The 11,692-nt window shown below is 45.9% G+C and overlaps 3 non-coding genes across 3 annotated transcripts; all 3 read right to left on the bottom strand.

Annotated features, from left to right (window-relative positions):
- Positions 1 to 440: 440 nt before the first annotated feature.
- On the bottom strand, positions 441 to 523 carry TRNAL-CAG (transfer RNA leucine (anticodon CAG)). Its single transcript has one exon. It is a non-coding gene; the product is annotated as a tRNA-Leu (tRNA).
- A 2,343-nt stretch (positions 524 to 2,866) lies between these two features.
- On the bottom strand, positions 2,867 to 2,950 carry TRNAL-CAG (transfer RNA leucine (anticodon CAG)). Its single transcript has one exon. It is a non-coding gene; the product is annotated as a tRNA-Leu (tRNA).
- A 5,994-nt stretch (positions 2,951 to 8,944) lies between these two features.
- On the bottom strand, positions 8,945 to 9,027 carry TRNAL-CAG (transfer RNA leucine (anticodon CAG)). The gene has a single exon. It is a non-coding gene; the product is annotated as a tRNA-Leu (tRNA).
- Between the last annotated feature and the right edge of the window lie 2,665 nt (positions 9,028 to 11,692).

The raw sequence follows: 11,692 nt of genomic DNA, 5'->3' as shown, positions 1-11,692 counted from the left end.
GTTCCTCGTGGCCAAAGACTCCATATTATTCTTTGTGTATTTATTAAAACTTCTCTGCAAAACAGGCACTGTGTGTGCACGACGCAACACCCCCACCCCTCCCATCCCCTGAATACAGAAGTTAAAAACCAGCTCTGATTGGGACGCAGGGGACCCTGGCGCCACTGAACCTTCTGCACTGTGAACCTGCTGAACTATTGACAGCTGCGCTTTTGATATGTAGGGTCGAAACCTTTATCTCGGCCCCTCTATCACGATTTGTTGAAGATGCTGTGATTTCCTGCTTTACCGATTTACTGCGATTTAGCCAACTTCAGGCAATTAGTGCAAGCAACGGAAAATAGATCTTATCGATAATTTACAGAAACTGTTGACATTGTTTTTGATATGGTGCTTGGGAAAAAAAAGTCAAAAAATGTATCCACCTCGCAAAATACACTTGTCAGAAGTGGGATTCGAACCCACGCCTCCAAAGGAGACTGCGACCTGAACGCAGCACCTTAGACCACTCAGCCATCCTGACACTCTTGACACTGCACTGATGGCTCAATTTCCAGCTTATAAACCAAAATGAGTGCCATGTACTGAGTGAATGTTGTTTAATGTCCTCTGTATTTTCAATTCCAGACCTTCCTGCTCAGGGAAACAGTGGGATCTGAAGCTGATGAAGGAGAGAGGATGGATCATCCTGACAGTGGATCCGGTGGTGACTGCTACTAATTCTCAATCATCTACTACATGGGGTGTGGACATGCTGAATTTTGAGCCAGTGCACATGGCCGGTGGTGACTGCTACTAATTCTCAATCATCTACTACAGGGGGTGTGGACATGCAGAATTTGGAGCCAGTTCAAGATTCAGATCAGGAGGTGCCTGGCTCCATACCAATCAACTCAGTGCCTCTGAGACAAGGACTTGAACGGTACAGTTTGAGTCCTCGACCGCCATGCTCAACGCGGCTGCAAGGATTCGGGGTGGATTGACTGAATGTGGCATTTCTTGTTGTGTACTATTCTTGTATACTGGATTAGTATAGTATCTTTTTTTTGAGCAGCTATGTTTGTTTTGTATTGATTAAGGAGAAATGTTGTGTTCGTCATGGGCACGCCTATGATGCACACCAAGGGTGGTAGGGAGTGTTAGTCTCCCCCGAGTTTTGGAGTTGGATGGTAGGCGCGGTGACGTGGAACCGGAGAGAATAAAAGGTCAGGAAAGGTGTTCCTCGTGGCCAATGACTCTATATTATTCTCTGTGTATTTATTAAAACTTATTTGCGAAACAGGCACTGTGTGTGCACGATGCAACACACCCCTCCCATGCCCTGAATACAGAAGTTAAAAACCAGCTGTGATTGGGACGCAGGGGACCCTGGTGCCACTGAACCTTCTGCACTGTGAGCCTGCTGAACTATTGACAGCTGCGCTTTTGATATGTAGGGTCGAAACCTTTATCTCGGCCCCTCTATCACGATTTGTTGAAGATGCTGTGATTTCCTGCTTTACCGATTTACTGCGATTTAGCCAACTTCAGGCAATTTGTGCAAGCAACGGAAAATAGATCTTAACGATAATTTACAGAAACTGTTGACATTGTTTTTGATACGGTGCTTGGGAAAAAAAAGTCCAAAAATGTATCCACCTCGCAAAATACACTTGTCAGAAGTGGGATTTTAACCCACACCTCCAAGGGAGGCTGCGACCTGAATGCAGCGCCTTAGACCACTCGGCCATCCTGAAACTCTTCACACCTCCCTCAGGCTCAATTTCGAGCGTATAAACCAAAATGAGTGCCATGTACTGAGTGAATGTTGTTTAATGTCCTCTGTATTTTCAATTCCAGGCCTTCCTGCTCAGGGAAACAGTGGGATCTGAAGCTGATGAAGGAGAGAGGATGGATCATCCTGACAGTGAATCCGGTGATGACTGCTACTAATTCTCAATCATCGACTACATGGGGTGTGGACATGCAGAAGTTTGAGCCAGTGCACATGGCCAGTGGTGACTGCTACTAATTCTCAATCATCTACTACAAGGGGTGTGGACATGCAGAATTTGGAGCCAGTTCAAGATTCAGATCAGGAGGTGCCTGGCTCCATACCAATCAACTCAGTGCCTCTGAGACAAGGACTTGAACGGTACAGTTTGAGTCCTTGACCGCCATGCTCAACGCGGCTGCAAGGATTCGGGGTGGATTGACTGAATGTGGCATTTCTTGTTGTGTACTATTCTTGTATACTGGATTAGTATAGTATCTTTTTTTTGAGCAGCTATGTTTGTTTTGTATTGGTTAAGGAGAAATGTTGTGTTCGTCATGGGCACGCCTATGATGCACACCAAGGGAGGTAGGGAGTGTTAGTCTCCCCCGAGTTTTGGAGTTGGATGGTAGGCGTGGTGACGTGGAACCGGAGAGAATAAAAGGTCAGGGAAGGTGTTCCTCGTTGCCAATGACTCTATATTATTCTCTGTATATTTATTAAAACTTATCTGCGAAACAGGCACCGTGTGTGCACGATGCAACACACCCCTCCCATGCCCTGAATACAGAAGTTAAAAACCAGCTGTGATTGGGACGCAGGGGACCCTGGTGCCACTGAACCTTCTGCACTGTGAACCTGCTGAACTATTGACAGCTGCGCTCTTGATATGTAGGGTCGAAACCTTTATCTCTGCCCCTCTATCACGATTTGTTGAAGATGTTGTGATTTCCCGCTTTACCGATTTACTGCGATTTAGCCAACTTCAGGAAATTAGTGCAAGCAACGGACAATAGATCTTATCGATAATTTACAGAAACTGTTGACATTGTTTTTGATACGGGTGCTTGGAAAAAAAAAGTCCAAAAATGTATTCACCTCGCAAAAGACACTTGTCAGAAGTGGGATTCGAACCCACGCCTGCCAAAGGAGACTGCGTACTGAACGCAGCGCCTTAGACCACTCAGCCATCCTGACACTCTTGACACTACACTGATGGCTCAATTTCCAGCTTATAAACCAAAATGAGTGCCATGTACTGAGTGAATGTTGTTTAATGTCCTCTGTATTTTCAATTCCAGACCTTCCTGCTCAGGGAAACAGTGGGATCTGAAGCTGATGAAGGAGAGAGGATGGATCATCCTGACAGTGAATCCGGTGGTGACTGCTACTAATTCTCAATCATCGACTACATGGGGTGTGGACATGCAGAAGTTTGAGCCAGTGCACATGGCCGGTGGTGACTGCTACTAATTCTCAATCATCTACTACAAGGGGTGTGGACATGCAGAATTTGGAGCCAGTTCAAGATTCAGATCAGGAGGTGCCTGGCTCCATACCAATCAACTCAGTGCCTCTGAGACAAGGACTTGAACGGTACAGTTTGAGTCCTCGACCGCCATGCTCAACGCGGCTGCAAGGATTCGGGGTGGATTGACTGAATGTGGCATTTCTTGTTGTGTACTATTCTTGTATACTGGATTAGTATAGTATCTTTTTTTTGAGCAGCTATGTTCGTTTTGTATTGGTTAAGGAGAAATGTTGTGTTCGTCATGGGCACGCCTATGATGCACACCAAGGGAGGTAGGGAGTGTTAGTCTCCCCCGAGTTTTGGAGTTGGATGGTAGGCGCGGTGACGTGGAACCGGAGAGAATAAAAGGTAGGGGAAGGTGTTCCTCGTGGCCGAAGACTCCATATTATTCTTTGTGTATTTATTAAAACTTCTCTGCGAAACAGGCACTGTGTGTGCACGACGCAACACCCCCACCCCTCCCATCCCCTGAATACAGAAGTTAAAAACCAGCTGTGATTGGGACGCAGGGGACCCTGGTGCCACTGAACATTCTGCACTGTGAACCTGCTGAACTATTGACAGCTGCACTTTTGATATGTAGGGTCGAAACCTTTATCTCGGCCCCTCCATCACGATTTGTTGAAGATGCTGTGATTTCCTGCTTTACCGATTTACTGCGATTTAGCCAACTTCAGGCAATTAGTGCAAGCAACGGAAAATAGATCTTATCGATAATTTACAGAAACTGTTCACATTGTTTTTGATACGGTGCTTGGGAAAAAAAAGTCCAAAAATGTATCCACCTCGCAAAATACACTTGTCAGAAGTGGGAATTGAACGCACGCCTCCAAGGGAGACTGGGACCTGAACGCAGCACCTTAGACCACTCGGCCATCCTGACAGTCTTCACACCTTGCTCATGGCTCAATTTCGAGCGTATAAACCAAAATGAGTGCCATGTACTGAGTGAATGTTGTTTAATGTCCTCTGTATTTTCAATTCCAGACCTTCCTGCTCAGGGAAACAGTGGGATCTGAAGCTGATGAAGGAGAGAGGATGGATCATCCTGACAGTGAATCCGGTGGTGACTGCTACTAATTCTCAATCATCAACTACATGGGGTGTGGACATGCTGAATTTTGAGCCAGTGCACATGGCCGGTGGTGACTGCTACTAATTCTCAATCATCTACTACAGGGGGTGTGGACATGCAGAATTTGGAGCCAGTTCAAGATTTAGATCAGGAGGTGCCTGGCTCCATACCAATCAACTCAGTGCCTCTGAGACAAGGACTTGAACGGAACAGTTTGAGTCCTCGACCGCCATGCTCAACGCGGCTGCAAGGATTCGGGGTGGATTGACTGAATGTGGCATTTCTTGTTGTGTGTTATTCTTGTTTACTGGATTAGTATAGTATCTTTTTTTTTAGCAGCTATGTTTGTTTTGTATTGGTTAAGGAAAAATGTTGTGTTCGTCATGGGCACGCCTATGATGCACACCAAGGGAGGTAGGGAGTGTTAGTCTCCCCCGAGTTTTGGAGTTGGATGGTAGGCGCGGTGACGTGGAACCTGAGAGAATAAAAGGTCAGGGAAGGTGTTCCTCGTGGCCAATGACTCTATATTATTCTCTGTGTATTTATTAAAACTTATCTGCGAAACAGGCACAGTGTGTGCACGATGCAACACACCCCTCCCATGCCCTGAATAAAGAAGTTAAAAACCAGCTGTGATTGGGACGCAGGGGACCCTGGTGCCACTAAACCTTCTGCACTGTGAACCTGCTGAACTATTGACAGCTGCGCTCTTGATATGTAGGGTCGAAACCTTTATCTCTGCCCCTCTATCACGATTTGTTGAAGATGCTGTGATTTCCCGCTTTACCGATTTACTGCGATTTAGCCAACTTCAGGAAATTAGTGCAAGCAACGGACAATAGATCTTATCGATAATTTACAGAAACTGTTGACATCGTTTTTGATACGGGTGCTTGGAAAAAAAAAGTCCAAAAATGTATCCACCTCGCAAAAGACACTTGTCAGAAGTGGGATTTGAACCAACCCCTCCAAAGGAGACTGCGACCTGAACGCAGCGCCTTAGACCACTCGGCCATCCTGACACTCTTCACACTGCACTGATGGCTCACTTTCCAGCTTATAAACCAAAATGAGTGCCATGTACTGAGTGAATGTTGTTTAATGTCCTCTGTATTTTCAATTCCAGACCTTCCTGCTCAGGGAAACAGTGGGATCTGAAGCTGATGAAGGAGAGAGGATGGATCATCCTGACAGTGGATCCGGAGGTGACTGCTACTAATTCTCAATCATCTACTACATGGGGTGTGGACATGCTGAATTTTGAGCCAGTGCACATGGCCGGTGGTGACTGCTACTAATTCTCAATCATCTACTACAGGGGGTGTGGACATGCAGAATTTGGAGCCAGTTCAAGATTCAGATCAGGAGGTGCCTGGCTCCATACCAATCAACTCAGTGCCTCTGAGACAAGGACTTGAACGGTACAGTTTGAGTCCTCGACCGCCATGCTCAACGCGGCTACAAGGATTCGGGGTGGATTGACTGAATGTGGCATTTCTTGTTGTGTACTATTCTTGTATACTGGTTTAGTATAGTATCTTTTTTTTGAGCAGCTATGTTTGTTTTGTATTGGTTAAGGAGAAATGTTGTGTTCGTCATGGGCATGCCTATGATGCACACCAAGGGAGGTAGGGAGTGTTAGTCTCCCCCGAGTTATTGAGTTGGATGGTAGGCGCGGTGACGTGGAACCGGAGAGAATAAAAGGTCAGGGAAGGTGTTCCTCGTGGCCAATGACTCTATATTATTCTCTGTGTATTTATTAAAACTTATTTGCGAAACAGGCACTGTGTGTGCACGATGCAACACACCCCTCCCATGCCCAGAATACAGAAGTTAAAAACCAGCTGTGATTGGGACGCAGGGGACCCTGGTGCCACTGAACCTTCTGCACTGTGAACCTGCTGAACTATGGACAGCTGTGCTTTTGATATGTAGGGTCGAAACCTTTATCTCGGCCCCTCTATCACGATTTGTTGAAGATGCTGTGATTTCCTGCTTTACCGATTTACTGCGATTTAGCCAACTTCAGGCAATTAGTGCAAGCAACGGACAAAAGATCTTATCGATAATTTACAGAAACTGTTGACATTGTTTTTGATAAGGGTGCTTGGAAAAAAAAGTCCAAAAATGTATCCACCTCGCAAAGACATTTGTCAGAAGAGGGGTTTGAACCCACGTCTCCAAGAGAGACTGTGACCTGAACGCAGCACCTTAGACCACCCGGCCATCCTGACACTCTTCCCACCAGACTGATGGCTCAATTTACAGCTTATAAACCAAAATGAGTGCCATGTACTGAGTGAATGTTATTTAATGTCCTCTGTATTTTCAATTCCAGACCTTCCTGCTCAGGGAAAAAGTGGGATCTGAAGCTGATGAAGGAGAGAGGATGGATCATCCTGACAGTGGACCCTGTGGTGACTGCTACTAATTCTCAATCATCTACTACATGGGGTGTGGACTTGCAGAATTTTGAGCCAGTGCATATGGCCGGTGGTGACTGCTACTAATTCTCAATCATCTACTACAGGGGGTGTGGACATGCAGAATTTGGAGCCAGTTCAAGATTCAGATCAGGAGGTGCCTGGCTCCATACCAATCAACTCAGTGCCTCTGAGACAATCACTTGAACGGTACAATTTGAGTCCTCGACCGCCATGCTCAACGCGGCTGCAAGGATTCGGGGTGGATTGACTGAATGTGGTATTTATTGTTGTGTACTATTCTTGTATACTGGATTAGTATAGTATCTTTTTTTTGAGCAGCTATGTTTGTTTTGTATTGGTTAAGGAGAAATGTTGTGTTCGTCATGGGCACGCCCATGATCCACACCAAGGGAGGTAGGGAGTGTTAGTCTCCCCCGAGTTTTGGAGTTGGATGGTAGGTGCGGTGATGTGGAATCGGAGAGAATAAAAGGTAGGGGAAGGTGTTCCTCGTGGCCAAAGACTCCATATTATTCTTTGTGTATTTATTAAAACTTCTCTGCAAAACAGGCACTGTGTGTGCACGACGCAACACCCCCACCCCTCCCATCCCCTGAATACAGAAGTTAAAAACCAGCTCTGATTGGGACGCAGGGGACCCTGGCGCCACTGAACCTTCTGCACTGTGAACCTGCTGAACTATTGACAGCTGCGCTTTTGATATGTAGGGTCGAAACCTTTATCTCGGCCCCTCTATCACGATTTGTTGAAGATGCTGTGATTTCCTGCTTTACCGATTTACTGCGATTTAGCCAACTTCAGGCAATTAGTGCAAGCAACGGAAAATAGATCTTATCGATAATTTACAGAAACTGTTGACATTGTTTTTGATACGGTGCTTGGGAAAAAAAAGTCCAAAAATGTATCCACCTCGCAAAATACACTTGTCAGAAGAGAGATTCGAACCCACGCCTCCAAAGGAGACTGCGACCTGAATGCAGCACCTTAGACCACTCGGCCATCCTGACACTCTTGACACTGCACTGATGCCTCAATTTCCAGCTTATAAACCAAAATGAGTGCCATGTACTGAGTGAATGTTGTTTAATGTCCTCTGTATTTTCAATTCCAGACCTTCCTGCTCAGGGAAAAAGTGGGATCTGAAGCTGATGAAGGAGAGAGGATGGATCATCCTGACAGTGGACCCTGTGGTGACTGCTACTAATTCTCAATCATCTACTACATGGGGTGTGGACTTGCAGAATTTTGAGCCAGTGCATATGGCCGGTGGTGACTGCTACTAATTCTCAATCATCTACTACAGGGGGTGTGGACATGCAGAATTTGGAGCCAGTTCAAGATTCAGATCAGGAGGTGCCTGGCTCCATACCAATCAACTCAGTGCCTCTGAGACAATCACTTGAACGGTACAGTTTGAGTCCTCGACCGCCATGCTCAACGCGGCTGCAAGGATTCGGGGTGGATTGACTGAATGTGGTATTTATTGTTGTGTACTATTCTTGTATACTGGATTAGTATAGTATCTTTTTTTTGAGCAGCTATGTTTGTTTTGTATTGGTTAAGGAGAAATGTTGTGTTCGTCATGGGCACGCCCATGATCCACACCAAGGGAGGTAGGGAGTGTTAGTCTCCCCCGAGTTTTGGAGTTGGATGGTAGGTGCGGTGATGTGGAATCGGAGAGAATAAAAGGTAGGGGAAGGTGTTCCTCGTGGCCAAAGACTCCATATTATTCTTTGTGTATTTATTAAAACTTCTCTGCAAAACAGGCACTGTGTGTGCACGACGCAACACCCCCACCCCTCCCATCCCCTGAATACAGAAGTTAAAAACCAGCTCTGATTGGGACGCAGGGGACCCTGGTGCCACTGAACCTTCTGCACTGTGAACCTGCTGAACTATTGACAGCTGCGCTTTTGATATGTAGGGTCGAAACCTTTATCTCGGCCCCTCTATCACGATTTGTTGAAGATGCTGTGATTTCCTGCTTTACCGATTTACTGCGATTTAGCCAACTTCAGGCAATTAGTGCAAGCAACGGAAAATAGATCTTATCGATAATTTACAGAAACTGTTGACATTGTTTTTGATACGGTGCTTGGGAAAAAAAAGTCAAAAAATTTATCCACCTCGCAAAATACACTTGTCAGAAGTGGGATTCGAACCCACGCCTCCAAAGGAGACTGCGATCTGAACGCAGCACCTTAGACCACTCGGCCATCCTGACACTCTTGACACTGCACTGATGCCTCAATTTCCAGCTTATAAACCAAAATGAGTGCCATGTACTGAGTGAATGTTGTTTAATGTCCTCTGTATTTTCAATTCCAGACCTTCCTGCTCAGGGAAACAGTGGGATCTGAAGCTGATGAAGGAGAGAGGATGGATCATCCTGACAGTGGATCCGGTGGTGACTGCTACTAATTCTCAATCATCTACTACATGGGGTGTGGACATGCTGAATTTTGAGCCAGTGCACATGGCCGGTGGTGACTGCTACTAATTCTCAATCATCTACTACAGGGGGTGTGGACATGAAGAATTTGGAGCCAGTTCAAGATTCAGATCAGGAGGTGCCTGGCTCCATACCAATCAACTCAGTGCCTCTGAGACAAGAACTTGAACGGTACAGTTTGAGTCCTCGACCGCCATGCTCAACGCGGCTGCAAGGATTCGGGGTGGATTGACTGAATGTGGCATTTCTTGTTGTGTACTATTCTTGTATACTGGTTTAGTATAGTATCTTTTTTTTTAGCAGCTATGTTTGTTTTGTATTGGTTAAGGAGAAATGTTGTGTTCGTCATGGGCACGCCTATGATGCACACCAAGGGAGGTAGGGATTGTTAGTCTCCCCCGAGTTTTGGAGTTGGATGGTAGGCGCGGTGACGTGGAACCGGAGAGAATAAAAGGCCAGGGAAGGTGTTCCTCGTGGCCAATGACTCTATATTATTCTCTGTGTATTTATTAAAACTTATCTGCGAAACAGGCACCATGTGTGCACGATGCAACACACCCCTCCCATGCCCTGAATACAGAAGTTAAAAACCAGCTGTGATTGGGACGCAGGGGACCCTGGTGCCACTGAACCTTCTGCACTGTGAACCTGCTGAACTATTGACAGCTGCGCTCTTGATATGTAGGGTCAAAACCTTTATCTCTGCCCCTCTATCACGATTTGTTGAAGATGCTGTGATTTCCCGCTTTACCGATTTACTGCGATTTAGCCAACTTCAGGAAATTAGTGCAAGCAACGGACAATAGATCTTATCGATAATTTACAGAAACTGTTGACATTGTTTTTGATACGGGTGCTTGGAAAAAAAAAGTGAAAAAATGTATCCACCTCGCAAAAGACACTTGTCAGAAGTGGGATTCAAACCCACGCCTCCAAAGGAGACTGCGATCTGAATGCAGCACATTAGACCACTCGGCCATCGTGACACTCTTGACACTGCACTGATGGCTCAATTTCCAGCTTATAAACCAAAATGAGTGCCATGTACTGAGTGAATGTTGTTTAATGTCCTCTGTATTTTCAATTCCAGACCTTCCTGCTCAGGGAAACAGTGGGATCTGAAGCTGATGAAGGAGAGAGGATGGATCATCCTAACAGTGGAGCCGGTGGTGACTGCTACTAATTCTCAATTATCTACTACATGGGGTGTGGACATGCTGAATTTTGAGCCAGTGCACATGGCCGGTGGTGACTGCTACTAATTCTCAATCATCTAGTACAGGGGGTGTGGACATGCAGAATTTGGAGCCAGTTCAAGATTCAGATCAGGAGGTGCCTGGCTCCATACCAATCAACTCAGTGCCTCTGAGACAAGGACTTGAACGGTACAGTTTGAGTCCTCGACCGCCATGCTCAACGCGGCTGCAAGGATTCGGGGTGGATTGACTGAATGTGGCATTTCTTGTTGTGTACTATTCTTGTATACTGGTTTAGTATAGTATCTTTTTTTTGAGCAGCTATGTTTGTTTTGTATTGGTTAAGGAGAAATGTTGTGTTGGTCATGGGCACGTCTATGATGCACACCAAGGGAGGTAGGGAGTGTTAGTCTCCCCCGAGTTTTGGAGTTGGATGGTAGGCGTGGTGACGTGGAAACGGAGAGAATAAAAGGTCAGGGAAGGTGTTCCTCGTGGCCAATGACTCTATATTATTCTCTGTGTATTTATTAAAACTTACTTGCGAAACAGGCACTGTGTGTGCACGATGCAACACACCCCTCCCATGCCCTGAATACAGAAGTTAAAAACCAGCTGTGATTGGGACGCAGGGGACCCTGGTGCCACTGAACCTTCTGCACTGTGAACCTGCTGAACTATTGACAGCTGCGCTTTTGATATGTAGGGTCGAAACCTTTATCTCGGCCCCTCTATCACGATTTGTTGAAGATGCTGTGATTTCCTGCTTTACCAATTTACTGCGATTTAGCCAACTTCAGGCAATTAGTGCAAGCAACGGAAAATAGATCTTATCGATAATTTACAGAAACTGTTGACATTGTTTTTGATACGGTGCTTGGGAAAAAAAAGTCCAAAAATGTATCCACCTCGCAAAATACACTTGTCAGAAGTGGGATTGGAACCCACACCTCCAAGGGAGGCTGTGACCTGGACGCAGCGCCTTAGACCACTCGGCCATCCTGACACTCTTCACACCTCCTTCATGGCTCAATTTCGAGCGTATATACCAAAATGAGTGCCATGTAGTGAGTGAATGTTGTTTAATGTCCTCTGTATTTTCAATTCCAGACCTTCCTGCTCAGGGAAACAGTGGGATCTAAAGCTGATGAAGGAGAGAGGATGGATCATCCTGACAGTGAATCCAGTGGTGACTGCTTCTAATTCTCAATCATCGACTACATGGGGTGTGGACATGCAGAAGT

This window comes from Pleurodeles waltl, unplaced genomic scaffold (genome assembly GCF_031143425.1).
Source record: "Pleurodeles waltl isolate 20211129_DDA unplaced genomic scaffold, aPleWal1.hap1.20221129 scaffold_39, whole genome shotgun sequence".
Classification (NCBI taxonomy): Eukaryota; Metazoa; Chordata; class Amphibia; order Caudata; family Salamandridae; genus Pleurodeles; species Pleurodeles waltl.
The sequence above is the reverse complement of the archived record's forward strand: the minus strand, read 5'-3'. Positions and strand labels throughout refer to the sequence as shown.